Below are 23,959 nucleotides of genomic sequence, written 5' to 3'. Positions count from 1 at the left end.
TAATGCCAGCTTTGGCACTCTATTACTGCATTACCTGTCCTCAAATGATCTTGTATCAAATTATTTGTTTACATGTTTTGGCCCAAAATGAGATGTAGACTGTTTGAAAACAAAAATTTTGTTGTTATTTGTTTCTACAGTGCAATGTCTTAAACAGAATAGGCATTTAATAAATATTTGTTGGATTAGATTTGTTGAATTGACAAAAAGAGGGAATCTGAGAAGACTGTCTCCAAGAGAAAAGTTTGTTTTTGAAACTTGAGGTGATTATACACACAGAGGATACTCAGTAAACCGTTTAAAATTCTCAATGTAGAACAGAGCCATACATTTCTTTATCCCATCTTTTAGTTCTTATAGTTTACCAAATCAAGGAGCATGGATACAAATATTCATAATTTAATTTTCCCAAAGTTAGAGTAATATAGGATTCCTTCCTGTCCATTGTATGATGAAGAAATGACTAATGGTTTATAACATCAACTTTGAGGTGGATACTAGAAGAAAAAAATAAGAAGTCTTCAAATAAGGAATGAAGGCATCCTTTAGCTCTTTTCAAATACTCTAAAGATTTATTCTATATTATAATGTTTATCATATATTAACACAAAAGACACTTAAAAATGACATACAACAATGGACCTTTATGTGTCAGCAACTAGGAATAGAAAATGAGTCTTATAGCCACTGTTCTGACCTCTAAGCAATACATACTCAGCATGAGAAAAGATTTATTGGGTTAAAACTTTACCAAAATAGTCATGAGCTTGTAAGAATCAAGAATCATCACCTCTCTGGTAGGGAAATAGCTGAACACAATGCAGTGTTCATGAGAGCTCTGAGTAAATATCCTTTGATGCTGACAAAGACATCTCTTTTCTTTAAACTAGACTAGAAAAGAAAAATTGGCTGAATGGTGGAAAAAACATTATCATAACACCTATCATTGAGTGAAAATGCATTTGTGAGCAAATCTGATCCTGCCTAGCAACTGTTTCTAGGCAAAAGGTGGCAGAGAGCCAACTGCTGCAAATGTCTCACAGTAGGCTTTCATCTTCAGTTGAACAACCCATACAGGATATCTTCTTTGGATTATTTGGGTCCCATTTTATAAGGTAAAATATCTTTTAAGAACTGTTAGATATTAAATTCTTTACCTTTCATTGACACAATAAAGTAGGAGAATTTTTTTTTTTACTTTTTGCTCCTAGCTATGAGTGTACCATAACTAAATATTTCTAATTACATAAAATACAGTGGTTTAATGTTTTAAAAATCTAATATGTATATCCCTCTTTTTCAAGCTGGAAAGCACACTCTCAAAAAAAAATCACCAATGTTCTAATACTTCAAGACCCAGTGTAGTATATCACACTAGTAGAATAATACAACAATACCTTTTAGCTCTAACTTAAAAGTATATGTTGTGTCTCCATCCATCTCTATTCCTGACCTATATTCTCCTCCTCCCTTCTTTTCCTTTATAGTTCCAATGCCTTGACCTATGCCTGCAATGCCTGCACACACACACACACACACACACACAGAGACACCAGTGCTGACAGCAGTAAAACAAAAGTTTCTGGAGGAAAGAATGCAGGCAACATGCCAGAGTAAAAAACTGAAACAGAAAAGCTCTATTGTGGTTAATTGTGGAGTTAGTATCCAACAAGAAAAAATGGCACTTAAGAACTTTGGTGAATGTGATGGACAGTACTTTCTGATACCAGTTGGCATCAATCCCATTTTTTTCCCTGAAAAAATAAAGCATAATTTTTCTATGGTTATATCATGTTAAATATTAGCATGTATATGTAAATATAAATATGTGCACATATCCATTTATATATGTAGGGTCAATGTAGCATAGTGGATAGAATGGTAGACTTGGAAGATGGGTTCAAATTATACCTCTAATATTTCCTAGGCAATACATGTGACCCTAAATAAGTCACAAGCTCCTTATGCCTCTGGCTGCTCCTTAGGGGTAACTCCCAAGTCATAGGAGTTTAGTGAAAGAAATTGTCACATTAACAGTTTCCCACAGTGAAAAAATCACAGATCCTTTGCATTTTCATATGTAAATAACAGACAGGATCAAAACATGTGTGATTATATCATCTTGAATACAGAGTCAAAATTCTGGAGTTTGCCTAGTTCTGACACAAAGTATGTGATGGTCAGCAAAATATGCATGTTTTGATATTTCCCATATGTTTTCGTTATGATGAACCTATCCTTTATACTTTGTAAAGTTCAACACTTTTAAACTATAGTTGGTGCACTTAAAAAAGGAATTGATTTTAATTTTATGGAAGTTCTCTCATTCTCTTTTAATATGAGTAAAACATTCTTAAAACTACATGTTCCCCAATTAATTGTTTGTCTTGTAATTTTAATTGTGTTGGTTTTGTTTGAGTTTTTAAAATCCCATGTAATCAAAATTGTTTTCTTTCTTATTCCTCTAATTTATGTAACCTAGAATGCTAGCCTGGAGTCAGGAGGACCTGAATTCAAATCCAAATTCAGATACTTTATACTTTATAACTGGGCACCCTGGGCAAGGGTCTTAACTTCTATTTGCCTCAGTTTTCTCAACTGTAAAATGGGAATAATATCAGCACCTACCTCTCAGGATTATTGTGAGATGAGAATATTTGTAAAGTGTACTATGTAGTAAGTGTCATATAAATGCTAACTATTATTTTCATATCTAAGTCATCTAATGAGTAATGTTGTGATAGAAATTAAACTGAGGCACTAGTTCTGAGTAGTCAATTTATTAGCAAAGCATGAATTTGCTGGTAAGCAGGGTCTCAGGGTCTTCTGAAAAAGCTAAAACTTTGAATGAGGGCTGACAGATCATTCTTATAGACAGAAGGGGAAGCATGCAAAAAAATAGAAAGCATCATCAAAGATGGGGAAGAAAATGCAATTAGTTGCAAAATCAGAAGCAGGTGTGGGGAATAATATGATTAGCTGGAAACAGGAGTAGTAACAACCCCTTCTTCCATCTTGCTTGATTGAGTTCCCCTGCAAGAATAATAAATAATAAATCTAATTTGCAAGTACTACTAGTGGTCTAGAGATAACAGTTTTTTTTTAATTAAAGTGACTCATAGGTATAAGAAAGAATCTAGGAAGCCTCTCAAAGCAAAGAAATCAACCTTCATTAAAAGAAACAAAGGTTGTGATCTACAATCCACTTGATATGGTCTGAGACCGAGGTACAAGATTCAGCTACTGATGGTTCTTTTTATTCATACATGGTGCAAACAGGATAGTCATATTGTAAATGGTCAATGCCCTTTTACTGAAACAAGTTTTTGGCTCAGGGCAGCTCAAACATTTTAATATAAAGATGATTAATTTGCTTACACACTTTTTAATGATTATAATTATACACCTTAGAACAGCTAACATAGGAATTTCCTTGGGACTAGAACATAATTTGACAATGGACAAGTTTTCCCTGTGTCTATATTCTTCCTATAAATCACACAGTTACTTTTTATTCTACCAAGATAAAAGACTATTAAACAAGGCATTCAAGGCATTGATTAGTGATCTTTCCCATTTTTTAAGGGAAATAACTTTAACTCAGAGAAGACAACTAAACTCATAAACTTTTGAACTTAATTCAAAGACAAAAACAATATGATTTAGGCATTTAAAATGTCAGCAATGATATCAAATAGAATCAACAATTTTTGTTTTCTCATTAAGTCAGATGTTGATTATCCCAAAGCTTCTTGTTGTCACAGGATTATTGCTTTCTATTTGGCCCATTAAATTTTTTAGGGAATTTAGTGCTCAGGCATAGTCTAACATAATGGTCAACTGTCCTAATATTTTAATTCTCCTTGCCCTTCTTCTCTTCATTTCATTTAATACTATATTTTCTATCTTCCCATTTATTCTTTCCATGTACCTTTCTCCTTATAACTAAGTCATTATTTTCTCAGAGACTCTACTTGGATTCATTATGGAGCTTCTTTCTCTGGATGGGCTTCTCAGCCTTGTATCAGTCTATTACAGCCCAGCTTCTTAAATTGTCTTCTGTTGCTATCTTATGCTCTTCTCCAATGTTTACAAGCTTTTCTTTTCAGTCTTTACTCAGGCATCTGTAAAAATTCTGACAGTATGTGATCTGGGACTGGATAAAGGATTTTTTAGCTGTTTTCTCTTTGACTTTCTTAATTATTACATTTACTGTTGAGATGTTTGTAGGGTGTGGGGATAGGCTCCTCCACGTCCTAATGCGACATTATCTTCTCACAATTCTTTCTATCTTGTGCTTTTCATATTTTTAATGAGTTTCAAAATCCCCATCCAACATTTTGAGAGATGAGCATTATACTGCTATTGTATTGTATATTTAGTCCTGTGGATGACATTCCTCTCATTCTCTTCCCAATACGGTTTAAATTTCTTCCACAAGATCTCTATATGTTAAAATTTCATTTCATGTTAACGTTAAGATTATGAGTAGCTGGCATAACAATATATGTTTAAAACTATAGTCCTTAATTAACAATAGCAGACATTTATATAACACTTAAGATTTGCAAAGTGCTTTGCAAACATCATCTCATTTCATTCTCAACAACTCTGAGGGATAGGTATTATTATTATTATGCACATTTTACAAATGAGGAAACTGAGGCAAACAGAAATTAAGTCATTTGCTCAGGGCTACACAGATGCTAGTAAGTATCTGAGGCAAGATTTGAATTAAAGTCCTCCTGACTCCAAGTCCGTCACTCTATCCACTAAACCATGAAAATAAAGTACATTTTTATGGACCAGTGTTACATTTGCAACTGGGTCACAGTGAATAGAGCAGCTGACTTGAAGTCCAGGATCTGAGTTCAAATGTGAACTCAGACATTTAATAGCTGTGCTACCCTGGGCAAGTCACAACCCAGTTTGCTTCCATTTTCCCAGCTGTGAAATAGCACATATATAGATCATAGCACCTATATCCCAGGCTTATTGTGAGGGTCAAATAAGAAAATAATTGTACAATGCTTAGCATAATGTACGGCACCTAATAAACTCTATGTAATTGATAATTATCAATATTGTTGTTGTTATTATCTTGGTAGAAATCATTTCATTTGTAATGATCTTCTGTCACCTGTATAATTTATTTACTGAATTCTTAAGGCTTTTATCAAATCTGCATTTATCTTACAAGAATTTTTCATCTGCTAGTTTTTAGAGGATGAAGAGCTTCTGGTGTATGATTGTAGATGCCTGATCATGTCTTCCTAGGTGTCTGGTAGGTGCTGAATTTTTATTACCAGCAATGATATATTGCATAGTTTCTTCTATATCACTGTATGATTTGTATCAGTAAGAGCTCCTTTATTACCTTTCTGTATACATCTGACCGCAATGATCTAATTTTGTATCACTCTCATAATTTGTTCAATGTTTCTTTGTTGCCATATTATTGGTTAATTTCTCGTGGATGTCACTTTTAAAATGCCTCTAGATTCCATCGTTGGGTCTTAACCATTATGTAGGTTTTGTTCAAAGATAAATAAATCACTTTTAGTTACATTCAATAAATTCAGTGGCCTACACCTAAGTCTTGCTATTGCTTTGTGACATAAAATATCTAATTTTCCATTGGTTCATCATGGGCTTTGAGATGTTATCCTCTTCATTGATGAGGAGGATTTGGTCATTTTTCTGTAGCTGCCTTATAGTGTTAAACCTTGTGTTTCTTAACAAGTCTGGCCAGGTCCCAATTGTCAGCCACTTTGCCATATCAAATTATACCTTTCAACTAGTATATCATAGATGTTAATTGCTTTAATGTGTTCTTCCATTAAGTTATGACTTCAGGTAGCCTTTTAATACCCACAGCCTCAGCTGTGGAAGCTTGTCTAGAGAAGAACAAATTATTTATAAATATTACCTTTATCTCTTGGTTCAACTTGCTCTCCAAATTCAAAAGCAAATTATTCTTTGGTACACATTAAGATTTATAAGCCCAAATGTCATTTTAGAGACACAACATTGGAAAAGTTCTTGCGAAATGAGGTGGCAAATTGTTTAATATGCTTTTCAGTAGAATTTTAATTAGATGCAATATGTATATGAAGTGGTTAATGTAATATTTTGGTAAGACTCTTTCTTTATCTTGCAAGTCATACTTAGTTCTACTCAGGAGAGATGATAAGGTGTTAAGGGGAGACATAGGCACAGGAGAGATGATAAGGTGTTAAGGGGAGACATAGGCACAGTCTAGGCAAACCTTTAGCAGATTTAAACTCTCCCTGGTAGATGCCATGTTTTATATTTCATGAATTAGCTAACCATGGTCCAACAGCCAGGTGTTAGCCACTACCTATTTTTGTACAATTAACAGATGAGAGTGGTTTTTACATTTTAAAATTCAATAAAATTTTATTTTTGTGTGTAATAATTATTCATACCTTGTGGGCATATAAAATAGGTAGTAGTCCACATGTGACCTAAGGTCATATTTTGCAGATTTCTGTTTTATACTGACACTGTTATGTTGTGGTGTGTTTTAAATAGTGAGCAGATTTCCCTAGGGACACAATCACTCTAGCATTCCCACTATGCTTGTATCTCCAGTATTTTATATATTTGCAGCATATGACTAAGCCATCAGTGAGGAAATTAGGCAAAAGCTTTGGGATATTAAAAAAGGTAGTGTAAATATTATGATGTTTTATAGTGACTAATTAAAAATGATTGAATCAGTTATAATTACTTTATATATACCTCTTTCTGATCAATTTTTTTTTATTTTTCAGCCAATATACTGTTTTCCTGTGTTTATAGGTTTTATAAATACTACAAACTATGAATGTTTGTATAAAGCATATAAAAATATAATGGGTCTATATTCAGAAGTGTCACCAATTTACCATATTTTGGTAACAAATATGTGTTACCTTCTGTTTAGAAAGATGAATGAGGCTCACATGAGACAAAGCAGGTTTGCTAATAATCTATGTACTACTAGGAAGCATTTGAGCCAATGATTAAAGATTTCTTCTAGCCCTGTTGCTTTCTAGTTTTGCAGGAAAAAACAAAATTTCAGTAACTTACCTTATGTAATTATACTGTTTTTATTACATTCAAACTACACAAGCTTTTTGTTTCATGTTTAATCCAACATCTATTTTTACTCTTGAGAACTTCTTTAACCACTCAGAAAGTTCCCACTTTTCTTTCTTAGGGAATTCTCTAATATTTTTGTTTTTGTTTTTTGCTCTATATATTTATTAGAGCATAGATTGATATTGAATTGTTTATCTCATTCTTCAGCTCCTTCTATCACCTTGAACTTGCAGCTTTTGCTTTTAGTTGGGGACAGAGACAGCTAGGGGGCATAGTAGATGTCTGAATGTCTGGCCCCTGGGTCTTTGGCAGCCTGCCTCAGACATTTACTGACTCTATCTTAACTATCCTGTTGCTCATTTTCTTCATTTTCAAAATGAAGCCTTTCCAACAGGATAGGCATAAAGATCAAATAAGATTATTGTTGTATTAATTAAAATTATCAAGAATTTCTGTTATATAGTTATATGTATAGATATTTTTCTATATTCCACTCTACTTCTTTTTCATTTCTTTAAATTGGGCAATGGGCAATGATACAAGATTTGCTACTGTGCATAATGACTAGGTACTGAGATAGCCCTATGTTTCACCCTCTAAGGTCCTTATTGTGGCAAGAAGCAGAGAACATACTTTTCTGTGCAGGTAATGATATATTTTGCACTCTGTCAAATATTGTGGAAGACTATATTTGTTCATGATATTTAAAACATATACCATCTATTATGTATCACCTGTTTTCATTTATGTGGTTTCTTTGTTAGATGCATGCCATCAAACTAAAAAAGATCTCTCTCTCTGTCTCTCTGTCTCTGTCTCTGTCTCTGTCTCTCCTTTTTTCCCCTCTATTTGTCTCTTTCTTTCTGCCTGTCTGTCTGTCTCTGTCTCTGTCTGTCTCTCTCTTTTTCTGTCTCTCTCTGTCTCTCTCTCCCTCTCCCTCTCACCTTTCTTTCTCTGTCTCTTTTTCTCCTTCTCTTTCTCTGTCTGTCTATTTCTCTCTCCCATTCTCTCTCTCTCTCTTCCTCCATTTCTCCTCTCTTTCTATATCTATCTGTCTCTTTCTCTCCCTCTCTCTTTCCCTCCCTCTCTCTTCTGTCTGTCTCTATCTATCTTATCATCTATCTATCTCTTTCTCTCTTCCCCTCTATCATTCCAATCAAAGCAGAGAGGTATTGGAGTCAGAATTGATAAAAAAAAAAAAAAAAAAAAAACTTTTTTTTTTTTTTGGACATGACTGAGAATTTCTTTTGGTTGATTATCCATATTTGTTGAGTTTCAGATTTGTTGCTACTGCTATTGTCTTTCTAATGGGAAAGAATCTAGGAGGGAGAAGTTTTTGTTAATTAAAAATTAATCAATCAATTAATATTTAATTTAAAAAAGAAATTCTAGTCAAAAGTATGTCTATCTTTTTTTCAAAATCATTTGAGACATCAGCACTAGTTTAATCTTCTCTTTCATTCTTAAGTAGAACTTTTGGAATTTATCTTGTGACTTCAGGTTCTTCCATTTTTTTCCTCGTCAGATTTAAATAACTTCTCAGTTTTCATTCTTATTTCATATAATCTGGATTTATAAATAAAGGTTATTTCTTACAATTGATCCTTAATTGATGTATGGAGTATCCCAAAATTCTAAATGCAATTTTAAACTATTAAAAATGCATGAAGACTTTTGGAATACCTTATATAACTTGGACCTCAAACTAGCACTGGAGGGAAAAAAAAGCAATATTAACATTTATCACAAAGCTTTGGTCAAGGAAGGGTTTTATCCACCTACAAAGTATTCAGGAGCCAGCAGTAAAATAAGAATGGAAAAATATGGAAACAGACAAATAAAAATGGTGAAATAGGAGGAAAAAGTATAGTCTGACTCTTTCCCACCATTCAGATTTGTTGTTATTGCTATTGTTGTTGTCTTTCTAATGGGAAAAAAGATAGAAGGGAGAAACTTTTATTAATTAAAAATTAATCAATATTTAATTTGATATTTCAACATTTGTTTCCAATTTTATTAAAAATATCTTCAGTCTATTTTGTCTACTTTTGATCATTTTAATGGTTGAAGCTATCTGTGCCAAAGCATTTCCAGGAAGTATGCTGATGCTATTTTTTATCTGTTTTCAGTCTCTCCCTACTCCAGCCCATCCTCTAGAGATTCAACTGTCAAACTGATCTTCTAAAAGGCAGGTCTGATTATATCACCACCCTACTCTATCCCCCAATTCAATAAATTCCAGTGCTTCCTTATTGCCTCTAAGATCAAATATAAAATCCTCTGTTTGGCTTTTAAAAGCTTTAATAACCTGGTTCTTTCCTGCCTTTCCAATTTTCTTACACTTTTACTCTTTCCTGTGTGCTCCAGTCAAATGACCATGGCCTCTTTAATTTTTCTCATCCATAATACTCCATCTTCTGTATCTGTGCATTTTTTTTCTGGTTGTCTAAAATACCTGGAATTGTCTCACCCTTCATCTGCTTCTTTGGCTTCCTTCCTGCCAGAAAAAAAAATCTTACCTTATAATAATACCTTATAATAAACAATATAATAATAAATCTATTGCTAGTGCTTTGCCTCTATTGGTTATCTCCTATTTATCTTGTGTGTGTATATATATATATATATATATATATATATATATATATATATGTATATCTTGTGCATAATTGTTTGAGTGTTGTATCCACCATTTCACTGAGTTCCTTGAAAACGAAGACAATTTTTTTTTTGTTGTTGTTCATCTTTGTATCCCCAGTGCTTAGCACAGTGCCTGGGACAAAGAAGATGATTAATTATTGCTTTTTGATTTGACTTGTCTTCAAAAATACTTCACTTTCTTTTGATGACAACTCCATTTTTTGTAACCCTGTATGGGATCTCATAACTGAATATGGGGGTCACAAAATTATGATTTATTATCAGTAAGTATTTGATTTGAATACCTATTTTATATATCTATATACCCAGGATCTTGTAAAAATTTCTCAGGTAAAGAGGGGTCACAAGTTACAAAAGTTTCAGAAGTCTTGTTCTATATCAGGCAAATTATCATCACAATTCCAAAGAGGATTAGCCTGCAACCCTACTTTATCACACAACTATTTCTTAGATTCATAAGACCACTCATTTCCTCCAGGGTGCTAACTTAATCAACGAGATTGTCAGAGCTCAAATCTCTGTTTTTCATAATTCCCACTAAGTCTTCATAGCTGCCATAGAAGTCTCAGGATGCACAGAGTCCTCATTGTTCAGAACCATAGCTGGCATTTTCTTATTTTGTTGTCACGCTCTCCAACCCTGCCCCCATGGGTTGATGAAACTTCTGAAATACAACAGATATTTGGGATTTCCAACTTATCAAGAAGAAAAGAAGCTGCCTTTCTTCTTGTCATTCTAGCTTGTAATTCTTTCCCTTTTCTCCTTTTTTCCCTCTGGGCTATCTTCCCATACAGACTTGAGCTGAAAAAATTAGTCACTGTGTTTAACTTTGGATTTCCCAAATACTATTCAGACTCTGGTGTATTTGCTTGAACCTTATTGAAGTAATTCTAGGAGAGAGCCAGATTGTACTCTTTCCTTCTATTCTGCCATTTTTGTTTTTCTGTTTCCATATTTTTCCACTCTTACTGTACTTTTGGCTCCTGAATACCTTGCAGGTAGATAAAACTCTTCCTTGGCCAAAGTTTTGTGAAAAGTTTCCTTAAGAATTCATTCCCATTAGATAAAATGCTCCATTGTCTTGGATTATATTTTCTTGATAAACAAGATTTAAGATTGGGAATCAGAGAGGAAACAGGTGCTTACATGAAATTAAATGATATATGTAGATATATGTAAAGCTAGGAACTCAAGGACAAAAGAGTTGATTTTTCTGGACTACATGCCATGCCTTGTTAAGGGAAGTGCACCAGATTGAGGTAGAATAATCTGTGAAAAAATTTGTATTTGCTGTAACATCCAAGCCATTTCTGGATCTGATCAAATCCAGTGTTTTAGAATCTAAAAGCGCTTTTGTTCGCATTGCTCAACCCCAAAGTCTACCAAACTCAGAGGCTTTTCTCAATGCCCATCTGCCCACAATTCTTCCTAATTCACAACTATTTCACTTAAATAATTGTGTAAAAGGTGGTTTGGAGAGGAAAGAAGCATATAGGTCAAATAAGAGGCTATTACAACAGTACAATCAAGAAGTAATAAGGGACTGAATTAAAGTAATGACTACAGGCATAGATAAAAAGGAATGGATTGAGCTGTGTTATAGATATATAGTCCACAAGAGTTGGCAATTGATTGAATGGCATAAGGAGACATTAATGGAATAATTTAATTTAAAATGATTTTCTGGTAGCCAGGAGAATGGTGGCACCCCAACAGAAATAAAAAAAAATAGGAATTTTGTTGGAGGGGCAGGTTTCAAGGGAAAGAAAATGAGTTCTATTTTCACATGTAAAATTTGAGATACCAATATCAAATTTGAGATATGCAGGAGGGAAGAAGTTAATAATGAATGAGTAGAGTTCAAATGAGTTTTCGCTATACATCTGTCTGTATACAGTGAATGCTTAAATCCACTGGAACTGATGAAATCACTAAGGAATAAAGTGTAGAAAGAAAAATTGTGAAAAGTTCTGGAAGGCACCTGGGCTACTGGGGCAGGCAATGGATAAAGATCAAAAGCAGAATACCAAGAAGCAAACAATCATGTAGGAAGAAAAAGAAAGAGCAAAGCCATGGAAGGCAAAAAAGGGAAAGAGTAACCAGGGAGAGGGAGCCATGGAGAAGGGAGTGTTAAAGGAGAGGTCAAGGAAAAAAGAATAGGTCTAATACAGAAGGGAAAATGGAAGGGTAAAGGATCGTAGTAAGAGGGGAATTTAAGAGTCAGATCTTGGAAGTAGCTTATTTATGGGTAGAACTTCACAAGGTGCTGGGAGGTGCAAATGAGATAAGCTTATAAAACACTTTGCAAATCTTAAAATGCTATGTAAATATCAGTTGTTAATCTATTTTGTAAGTTGAAAATGGGGATTCTTAGGAGGAAATGTTCTCATTTTAGAATATGTACAGAAGGGAAATTTGTAAAGAAAAAGATTTTTTTGAAAATGTCCTTCTTTGCCAACCAACACCATAAAGCAACACTAAAAAGTTCCAGAAACAACATTTGAATAAGATTGATTTTTATTCTCATTACTATATTTACTACTACTCAGGTAAAGGCCCCGTAGCCTTTATATATCCAGGCATAAGCTAGAAAATTCTGCTAAATCACTTGCCAAGATGTCATCAGGACAACTGATCTTATGTGAGAGATTTGGAAGAAACTTCAATTACTTGCCATCTGCTGAAGTTCTTGCTGCCAAAAAACAGAGCAGCTAATAACTTCTTGACTTTCCTTAATGATAATTTAATTCTTCAGGAGTTGTAGGAAGCAAAAAAAGGGGAATTATATTCTGGATCTTATTCTTGATAAAATGGAAGAACGTTGCTTAAGATGGAAACTAAGGAGGCGCAACAATCCAGACCACATCTGAATCTTGTTTTCAATTCCTTATGTCCCAATTTAGGAAGGACATTGATTAGCTGGAAGAAGGCAGCTTGAATATTGAAAAGGCTTTTAAAGTCTATATTATATAAAGATGTATTGGAAGAACTGGGGATGTTTAACCTGAAGAAGAGAAGCAAAAGGGGGACATAAGGGTGGTCCTTGAGTATTTAAAAGGCTTCCATTTGAGAAACAAATGCATTTTTTTCTGTTTGATCAAATCGAACAGAACAAAGAATGAGAGACTGAAGCTTCAAATAGGAATATTTAGAATTAAGTTTTGAAAAACATTTATATTATCAATTATGCAGAAATGGAATAAACTAACTCAGCATAATAGTTATTTAAGGAATGATTGGAAAATTACTTACTGGGTATATTCAGAGGGTATTCTTTTTGGCATGAGGTTTCTCTTAGCTCTGAGATTTTATTATTGTTCACCCTACAAATACAAACTGTGTCCTTAATAGAGAGAGAAAGTAAGATCTCAAATATTTGGAATTTTGGGGAAATGTCATTTTGGCTGACTAAATTTTCCAGACAACTGAGGATTGACTTCCCAAGTGCTGTAACTTTTTTGAAAATGAAAATAACTCTAAAATATGCTATAAACTTTCAAATCTTCTTGAAAAGTTGGTCAGTCAGTTCATAAACATTAAGTCCTACAATGTACACACTGTGCTAAGCACTGGATATACAAAGAAAGGAAGTCTCTGTTCTCAAGGAATTCACAGTTAAATGCAAACAACTATGTATAAAAAAGCAATTACAGAATAAATTGAAGATGATCAACAGAAGGAAGCCATTAGAACTAAGGGGGATTGGGAAAAGCTTCTCATCAAATAGGGGATCTTTGTTGAGATATGAAAGAAGACACAAGAGATGAGGAAATAGAGCATTCTAGGCAAGGGGAATAGCCAGAGAAAATGCCCAGAGCTGAGATTTGGAGGGTCTTGTGCAAGAAAAGCAAGGATACCCATCATTGGGCCAAAGACTATATGGGGATGTAAGTAAGGTATGAGAATATTGGAAAGGTAGGAGAAGATCTGATTATAAAGGGCTCTGAATGCTAACCCTTCCATTTGAGAAACAAATATTTGTTTTGACATCTTAACTTCATTAGTAAGTACTTTCTCCAGATCAGTGAAACAGTGGGTAATCTGTACTTGGGAAAACATGAATTTTGATTTGGCTTTTGGAAAAATGACAGAACTTTCTTAGAAATTTCTATTCCAGTATTTTGTTGTTATTTGCCTCTTCCCAATTTCTATTCCAGTATTTTGTTGTTGTCATTTGTCTCTTCCTCATATTGGGATCATAGAACCATTTTTGTACTTGAAAAGGAAAGGAAATAAGCTACAATAAATTACAATCTAGGTAATTTCCTCTGTAGCCCAGCTTTACAAAATAGCAAGCTTTTAAAACTGAAAAGGACGTTAGCAGTCATTTACTCTAACTCTCTCATTGAATCAGTAGCTGATGCTTCTAGAAGGAAATTGGTCCAAGATGCAAGAAGATTGGAACTCCATCCATTTGGTTTATGAATTCATGTGAGCATCATTCACTAAAGCTGATAACTTGTTGATTTGTGCTTAGATTTGGGAGTCTATTTTGTCTGTGGGCTATAATCAGATCTGCTCCTTAGGAAAGGATATAGAACATATTGTTATGTTTTCTTGATGCTTTGGAATCATTGATATACAGGAGTTACTGTGAGAATGTAGTCAGGGGTCCTCAAACTTTTTAAATAGGGGACCAGTTCACTGTCCCTCAGACTGTTGGAGGGCCAGACTATAGTAAAAACAAAAACTTTGTTTTATGGATCTTTAAATAAAGAAACTTCATACCCTGGGTGAGGGGGATAAACATACTTAGTTGCTACATCTGGCCTGCAGGCCGTAGTTTGAGGACCCCTGATAGATGTTGGTGAGACATAGGGATGTGTACCATTAATGACAGAACTTTCTTAGAAATTTCTATTCCAGTATTTTGTTATTTGCCTCTTCCCAATTTCTATTCCAGTATTTTGTTGTTGTCATTTGTCTCTTCCTCATATTGGGATCATAGAACCACTTTTGTACTTGAAAAGGAAAGGAAATAAGCTACAATAAATTACAATCTAGGTAATTTCCTCTGTAGCCCAGCTTTACAAAATAGCAAGCTTCCTCTCCTCCCCTCTTTTCCTCCCCCTGCTCCCCCACTCCTTCCCTGTCTAGCTCTTCTGCTCTTTCCTGCTCTCTTTTTATATATGCTCTGAATCTCTAAGCTTAAGGGCAGCAGTGGAGGGGGTGTCACCTTCACAGGCAATCTTTAATTACAGACTGGATAACCATTTTTCAGGTATGTTATAGAAAAAAGGAAACTTTTTGCAGGTCTGAGTTTGACTAAATATACTACTAACATTCCTTTCTGGTCTGAAGTTCTAAAATTTTGTGACATAATGAATGACATCTTAACTTCATTAGTAAGTACTTTCTCCAGATCAGTGAAACAGTGGGTAATCTGAACTTGGGAAAACATGAATTTTGATTTGGCCTTTGGAAAAATCCATTTACCTCAGTTTTTTCAACTGTAAAATAGGGATACTATGTACTGGTAGGGTTGTTATGAGAATCAAATGAAATAACTGGTTACAAAAAAATGCTTAGTGTAATATCAGCCACATGGTTATTGTTATTACTCAGTGATTTAAGCCATGTCTGACTCCATTTGGGGTTTTCTGATCAAAGATACTGGAATAATTTGCTATTTCCTTCTTCAGCTCATTTTCCACATGAGGAAACTAAGGCAAAAGTGATTAAATGATGGTTCAGTGTCACATAGCTAGTAAATGTCTGAGATCGAATCTGAACTCAAATCTTCTCGCTATCCATTCTGCCATCTAGTTGCCAAATAGCAGCTATTATATAAATGCTTATTCTCTTTACTTTCCCCTCTTCCCATATCTTATTGTTGGACAGGTTATTGTGAATCATAGACTTTTAAAACCGAAAAGGACGTTAGCAGTCATTTACTCTCTCATTGAATCAGTAGCTGATGCTTCTAGAAGGAAATTGGTCCAAGATCCAAGAAGATTGGAACTCCATCCATTTGGTTTATGAATTCATATGAGCATCATTCACTAAAGCTGATAACTTGTTGATTTGTGCTTAGATTTGGGAGTCTATTTTGTCTGTGGGACTTAAGACCTCAGTTCATTAAGTATACGATAGCAAAGCTTTCTTCAAGATTTAGCTCACACTGAAGTACTTCTTCCCCACATGGATACATGCCCCAACAGTGTTATTTTCACCATCAGACCCCTCTCCTGAGTCCTACCTTCACACACACACACACACACACACACACACATATACACATACACACATCATTGTATCAGCACAACCACATCTAATTAAAGTAGACCAGGGTGCCATGGGGAGCCAACTGTGAGATCACTAGATTTGTTGCTAAAATTCCTAGCTACAGAACAGGGCTATGAGGCTAAAAGCTAAAACTAAGAATTATTCTTTAGTAATCATTAAAGATATGAGTTAGAGTCTAAGGGACTAGCTAGCTTTAGTACTGGGGCCTTTGTGACATATTTTGGAGGCTTTTTTCACTTGCTTTTGAATCCAGGTCTCTGTTTTGGCTGGTTGATGTTACTGGAATTTTGAACTGTGAATTAATGAGATGTTACTATGATCACTTTGGTTAATTATTCACTTAATCTTCCCTGGTAAATACCTTTAAATTAATTATAAATCAGAACTTGGTGTTCTGTTATTAAAAAAATATTTCTGGAATGCAAGACTAAAGGATTTTTAAAAAGGCAAACCATTTATTTATTGAAGTTGGAATTGGAGGTATGAACCAGAAATACAGACATGATCCAAAGTTAAGTCTATTATCTACTGAAATAGAATGAATTTTTTAAAAATATATTCTTATCCTATATTTACATATCTTTTTACATATAGTGGTGGTTATGGTATCATTCTGTCATTTCAGTCATGTCCAACTCTTTGTGACAACCCTATTTGGGGTTTCCTCGGTAAAGGTACTGGAGTGTTTTGCCATTTCCTTCTCTAGATTATTTTATAGAACAGGAAACTGAGGCAAACAGGATTAAGTGACTTGCTCAAAGTTACATAGCTAAAACTCTGAGGTTACATTTGAATTCAAGTCTTTTTGACTCTATGTCCACCACTTTGTTGTACCACCTAGCTGCCTCCATATTGTTGTACTCCATCATTTTTTTGTTTTTGTATCAGCAGCACCCAGGATAGTGTCTTGCACATAGTAAGTAGTTGATAAATATTTGTTAAATTATGTTCAGGGATCTATATAATTGGCCCCAATGCCCCTTTTCAACCTCATCCTCACTTTGATAATCTGATACTTAACACACATGTGGTCATATGGTATGAAGATTGCCTTTGAGTTGTTAAACTAAAACAAGGACTAGAAAGGGGGCAGGGTAAAGATAAGGTGAAGGGGCAAAGGTGGAAATTAATTAATGGATTGATGTTAGAGAGACTGCCTGGGAAACTGGAGCATAGAGATGGGAATAGTGCGGTTCAGTGGGTAAATACCATAGGCCTAATAAAGTTAAAAGCATGCTTCAGGAGTTTCTTTCCTCATAGCTGACCTGCTTTCTCTTGTCCTTTTTGCCAGCTATATTGATTGGGGAAAGAATGTGGGGGAGAGTAGGAATGCAATGGTATCATAAACAGAGGAAGTGACTAGCAAGAGATGGAGGGGGATGGGACAATTTGTAGGAATATATTCAATGGAAACTGACTGTCCCTCTCTTTTTCATGAACTACATATACATAATTAATAGGTACTTTGTCTATCATTTTTGTACCAAAATCAATTTTCCATTTACTTGAAATCATCACACTAAATGTATTGGTGGTGCCATTATAAATCTCAAGAGTTATAAATCACTGAAAAAGACAGAGAGAGTAGCCAACAAGAAAACCACCAAGAAAACACAGGAAAAGCTTAAAAAAGAGAATAGTTTAGATAGGCTATTAAAAAGGCTATGAAAGAGAATAACGATCTGTAAAACATATTTTATACCAATCCTTCTTAATTTTCAGACTCACTAACTTTATCTAAGCCATTCTTATCTTGCATTTGGGTTATTAATGCAACTACTCAGTCTTTCTACTTTTAGGCTCCTCCATTCCCATTTATTATTCACATAATAGCTAGATGCATCTTTTTCAAACATTATTTTTATTTATCAGATGAAGACCAATCAGTGGCTCCCTATTACCTCTACCTCTCTTCTGAAATCTACAGTCTCCACACTGCCCTTCAAAAAGAATACCCTCTCCTCCTTTCTGTGATAACATATAGTATGATAGCTTAAACTCACCAGTAAGCACTTTTTTCTAGAAAGGTGACACAGCAAATAGATTTCACTTTCATGACACTGAACTTGGTTCTCTTCCTACCTAACTTATTATTCCTTCTGATGGATCCATAGTCATTTTCTGAATTCTAGATATGGGTGTCCCCTAAAACTCTGTCCTGGGACTTTCTCTTCTCTTTCTATACTCTTCTTTATTTCATCCTTCTTTATGTAGATCATTTCCCAATGCTATAACCTCTCTCTTACATCACCGAGTGTCTTCTGGGTATCTTCACTTGGATCTCCCATAAGCATCTCAAATGAAACATGTATGTAATAGGACTTATCTTCTCCTTCCTCCTCAAAATAACCCTTCCTCCTCCAACCTCTACTGTATCTGTTGAAGAAACGAAACCCAAGTCATCTCAGTCATTCAATTTGGAATCTTGGAGTCATACTTGACTCTTCTCTCCATTATCTCCCACATAACTAATTAATTATTAAGACTTGAAAATTCTGCTTCTACAACATTATTCCACTCAAAGGACCACCATCATAGTTTAAGCCTCTGTAACCTTTAACCTATTATTACATATTATTATTTAACCTATATTTACTGTTTTTATAGTCACTAAGGCTTACACCTCAAAATCAGTTAGGTAAAACTATGAATAGGGAGCACAAAGCTTGGAGTTAGGAGGACCTGAGTTCAAATTCTACCTTAAACACTTAATTAGCTGTGTGTGTCCCTGAGAAACTTAATCTACCAGTTTCAGCTTCTTTAGATTGGAGATAATAATAGCACCTACTTCTCAATACTGTTTCTTGGATAAGAGATTTTGTAAAGTGCAAACCTTAAAGTGCTAGATAAATGCTATCATTATTATACTCAATTCTACTCACACATTTTACACATACATATCCAATTTATTGTTAAATCTTAAAGTTTCTACCTTCATGATGTTTCCTCTCCACTCACACAGCTACCACCTTAATGAAAGCCTCATTGCTTCTCCTGGATTAACTTCCTACTTGTTCTCCATAATTCCAATCTCTCTTTTCTCTAAACTTATCCTACACAAAGGTAATAAAATAACCTTCCTGAGGGACAGGTCTAATTTCATTTTCTGCTCCAAAAATTTCCTTATTGTTTCGAGAAGCCTCTGGGACTGGTATCTAAAGCCCTTCCTACACTGTTTCCCAGTTTTATTTCACGTTACTCCCCTTCACATGCTTTTTTATTCTGGCCAAAAGGAATGATTTACTAGTAATTTCCTAACCTTGACATTCTTCTGTCTCCATGCATTCATACAAGTTTGAAATATACCACCTCCCTTTGAAAGAAGAAATCATTATGGAGAGCAGGACCTCTTTTCCTCATCACTCATAACAACCACTGATCATCTGCCACTCAGAGTCAGAGGCACAAGAACCCTCAAAGTGGCAGTCCCTCCTTTGCTAGTTCTACTTCCACAATTCAATCCTTAGAGCCAAGATCCAAGAAGCAACTCGGGTGGAAGAGAGGTCAGCCATTCCCATTAACCACACATGGGGCAGACAAGCTATCTCACTGGAAGGCTCAAGGCACCCTGAGAGCCAAGAGGCAGCAGGTGCCAGGAACTTGGCAAACCACCATCTAGATTCCCATCCCTTCTTTGACTCTAAAAGGATCAGTCCTGGGGCCCTGAACCCAAGAGCCTTGAGAATAATAATGCTTTCAGCCAATGCTATCAGACATCATACTGGGAAGCAACCCCAGGGGATATAAAGCCTGGCAATGCTCTTGCAACCCCAACTAGTGAAGACTTGGAAAATCAAGTTCTAGACATCAAAGTCTTAGCTTCTCTCAATTGGTTCAACAGTGTAAACTTGATATAATTTTAACAGTGGAAATGGCATTAAAGAAGCATTAACATCGGCTTTACCCCTATGTGTTAAGGATCGTGGGACTTTTCCATCTGACTTGCAGCTGGAACCTTCCATGTGTGTTGTTTCCTCTATTAGAATGTGAGATTCTTGAGAGTAGAGACTGTCTTATTTTTCTATTTAGATCCCCAGCCCTGTGCATGTGGTGAGTGCCTAATAAATGCTGTATTCATTCCTTCCTCAGAATCCTTATTTTCCTTCAGTGTGACTCTTTCCCTCAAGGCTCCCAGTTTTCCCAGTTGGAAGTGCCTTTTCCTCCTTCAAGTTTCCCTGTATATTGGATCAGTGTGCATCTTTTCATTTCTCCAGTACTCAGCCTCTAGCCTTGGTATAATAGGTGCTTGATAAATATTCCACTGAATTGAATTCACACTACTCTATCACTGCTTTCACTGCCATTTTTTTTCAGTTTCATCTCTTGTTAATATACGTGTGGTCTTATCCCACAATCATCATTGTACATATGTTTCTGAGTGCTATCCAATGTTCTATCTTGTCCTCTCTACTAATCTTTTGACTTCTAATATTTAGGAGGCTTAGAGAAGACACTTTCCCTGTCCTTGTCCCAAATCTCCCACTTTAAATACCTCAAGGATCCATCCTTTGGCTGATTCAGCTGCTGAATCCACTGAGTGCACTTATGGCCCTTGTACAATTTAAGAGGTACTCTTCAAGAATTGTTGTGGATCAAAAAACTCATTACCCCGTAGCCAGCTTGGTAATCATACTTTCTTAACTTAGCTAGGAGTGTCCTTAAATGGACATGCTCCATTGCAGACTCCAAATAGACTTGACTCACAGGCTGAAATTTCTATCCTAGATCAGCTAATAAAGGAAGCTGATCTTAAAGTTGAGAGACTCAAATTTGCAACTGAAGTTTGTGACTTTGGGTTTTTTAGTTCAGTTTTCTGATCTTTCCTCCCTTCCCCATCACACCCCAATCTGGAAAATTAGGATAATACCGAATATGTCTATCTCATAGAACCTGTAGAAAGATCAATTGGGAAATTGTATCAGAATGGCTTTGTACACTGCTAAAGACCCCAGACATGTGAGCTATTAGGAGTAATGACCTTCCTGCCTCTCCCACAAATCTAGGGGTGATGGGAAGTAAGGGGATCTAGAGGCCATTGTCAGGATTTAAATGAAGGACTGGTTTCTAAAGTTGAGGAATGAGTTTGGATTAAGGTTTGTCTGTACCTTTCCCATCTCTGGCTGCCTTGAGAAATATGTGATATCCAGGCACCTTGGAGTCATGGAGAAAAACCCTTCAGACTTGCCCAACATTAAAGGTACAGGAACCAAATTAAATGCCCAAACCTGGAGGCTAGAATAGGAGGCCTGGAGGCAAAAGTTCAAATTCATTTTTACCTGGAACAAAACCACACACCCTTCTCCCTCTATTATTCAAGGTCTGATGCCTTGCCATGACCAACAGGATGCTTCAAATTCCTACAATGGAAGCTACTTTTCATCACAGATTTGGGGGAGACTTACCTAGGAATGATGGAAAAATTATCTTCCAGGTTCTTGTCCTACCTTCTTCCTTGGGAATTGTTAGGAGGAACAGAAAGTACACACTAAACCTTCTGCTTTGATTTATTTTTACCACTCTTATTTAAGTCTTTCCTCTTGTAAGTGACCTTAAATGAGATGCCACAGGGAAAAGAGGTAGGGAGCCAGTAGGAAGTGGACCTGAACCTGAGATGGAGATTGGATTGGATAATGTAGACACAATCCTGCCCAGACTAATGGGCAGAGGCAAATGGGAACCAAGCAAAGAGCTCCAGGAGAGGCTTAGCAGATACCCCAACCCACCCCCTGAAGCCAGTCAGACATTGCACACCCCATGATTACTATTAAATTCTAGAAACACATTCCTTTGAATGAACTGTATATCTCTTTTAGGGGTAACACATTAAGTATACTAGCCATTATTGTACTTTAGTGTTAATTAGCTTACTTGTCTGCATTTCTTCTCTTTGTTGAGATCAATCCATTAAGCGACTAGAAGAACTGATGGGGGAGAGAAGCAACCACAAATGTAGTGTGGCTGAGGACAAGTTTTGGGGGAGACACTGGGCATTGTGACGTGGAGCCCTCCTATCTGGCCTTTAGATGCCTATATAAACCTAGAGCAAAAGGGCTTGTCAAAGCCGTCTGGAGAGCATCATTAAGACAAAATGAGACAAAATTAAAACAAAAGGTAGGCAGGCTCTATGTGAGCTGGATCTGGAAGGGACCTTAGAGGTCATCTAGTAAACTCAATTCTAGGTTAACCCACTCATTGTAATGAGAGATGATGTGGCTTGCAGTCACACAGGTCACAAAGGTGGGATCTGAATCTAGACTAGCTGGTTCTGAATACAGAATTCTTTTATCTATTTTCTCTTGTCTCCTATAGAATTAGACTTTTGCCTGGGTCTAGGCCCACACAGGTCAGAGCAAGAGGACAATGCCCCCAGCCCTCCATCTTCCATTGGTTTCAGCCTATACTTAACTGCCAATTTTGTTTTCCTTAATCACAAATCTGACCATGTCATACTCTCTTTGAGAGTCTCTTGTGAATCCTGATTGTCTGCCTCTAGGCCAAAATAGAAACTTCTCTGACTTTTAAAACCCCCTACAATTTGTCTCATCATATTTTATCCCTCTTCCTGTATTCCCTGCTATGATTTGGTCAAACTGGTCATCTCTTCACACATGGTTCTCTATTTCCCATCTCCATGCTTCCACACTTACTATTTCCCATTCTTGAAATGCTCTTTCTCTTTGAATGTTCCTCTTTCCTCAAGATGCAATTCAAGTACTGTCTTTTAGATGAAACTTGCCCTGTTTTCCCAACTACTTCCTCTTAACTTTTTATTTATTTGTATCTTTATATGTGCACATGCTGTTTCTTCCAATATGTGTAAGCTCCTTGAAAATTATTTCAATTTTTGTCTTTGTAGCCTCTTCTTTACATAGTGCCAGATATATAAGAAGTACTTAATTTTTATTTGTTGATTGATTCAGCAGGAAGTTGAAAATTCAATCTAGAGATTTATATTTGTAAGTCATTTATATAGAGCTAATAATTGAAATCATGAAAGCAAATAAAATTATTAAGAGAAAGAATGGCCCAAGACTAAATCTTGAGGTTTACATTTTCTCAGGAAGAAAAAGAGAGCCTAACAAAGTATAGTCAGAGAGGCAGAAGATGAATTTATAACTGAACAATATCATAGAAATTGAGTTCTGAGAGAAGATCAGATTGGGAAAAAGGACCCACTGTCTCAAATGATGAGTAGGGACATGATCCTGAGAAGAGATCATTGCAGTCTTTGCATTTTTATAAAAGAGCAACTCCCAAAGTTGGACAGCCCTTCTACCAAATGAAAATGTCATAAGCCTGAAAATAGTTTTGTATTTGAGCTACTAAATGAAGTTCAAATGATTTATGGGAAGTATAAGGAAAGCATACATTATATTGGAGAGGAATCTTTAACTTAATACACAGAACATTCATATGTGTCTAGGGGTAGTTCTAAGTTCAGGTAAAGAAAATGTAATCTTAACAAGGTTCAGAGAAAGAACATTCTATCATACTATGCACCTGACATGCTTCATTTCAAAAAATATAACATTCATACTTCATAGAAAAAGGTGGTTTTTGTCATGCTTTGACATATGGCAAAGGCATCAAAATGAGAAATTGAGAAATGAATGAGTCAAATATTGTGATGGAGACCATTACTCAACACTTAAAGGTAAATCTTAAGGGTACTTATATTTTTAAACCAGTACTTTTGTGGAGATGCCAAGGATCTCAGAATCTCTCTAATCAGAGCTCATATTCAGTGCAGGAATCCCCTTTATAACATGCCTCATTGTTATTTGATGAATCATTGGCCAGCTGTTCTTAGCTCTGATTATTACTAAATTCTTCTGTGTATTGAGTCCAAATGTGTTTTCCTATTATTTCCACAAATTAGCTTGAGTTTGCCTTTGGTAGTCACATTAAACAATTCTTCCTCACAACGATTTTCCAAGTAATTTAA

General features: G+C 35.5%; 1 protein-coding gene across 6 annotated transcripts in view; it reads left to right on the top strand.

Annotated features, from left to right (window-relative positions):
* Positions 1-725: 725 nt before the first annotated feature.
* Positions 726-23,959, top strand: part of C3H2orf88 (chromosome 3 C2orf88 homolog) — a 56,486-nt gene continuing 33,252 nt past the window's right edge. For 2 of the 6 annotated variants that reach the window (XR_004233067.1, XM_012544882.3), the window contains exons 1-2: positions 726-1,115; positions 5,218-5,284. The gene's annotated coding sequence lies outside the window, so the exon portion shown is untranslated. Of the gene's footprint in view, positions 1,116-5,217; positions 5,285-7,708; positions 7,753-9,236; positions 9,300-23,959 lie in introns of all 6 variants that reach the window. The other 4 variants (XM_031960311.1, XM_031960309.1, XM_031960308.1 and 1 more) reach the window with 4 other exon arrangements.

The sequence above is a fragment of the Sarcophilus harrisii genome, chromosome 3, assembly GCF_902635505.1.
Source record: "Sarcophilus harrisii chromosome 3, mSarHar1.11, whole genome shotgun sequence".
NCBI lineage: Eukaryota > Metazoa > Chordata > Mammalia > Dasyuromorphia > Dasyuridae > Sarcophilus > Sarcophilus harrisii.
The sequence above is the reverse complement of the archived record's forward strand: the minus strand, read 5'-3'. Positions and strand labels throughout refer to the sequence as shown.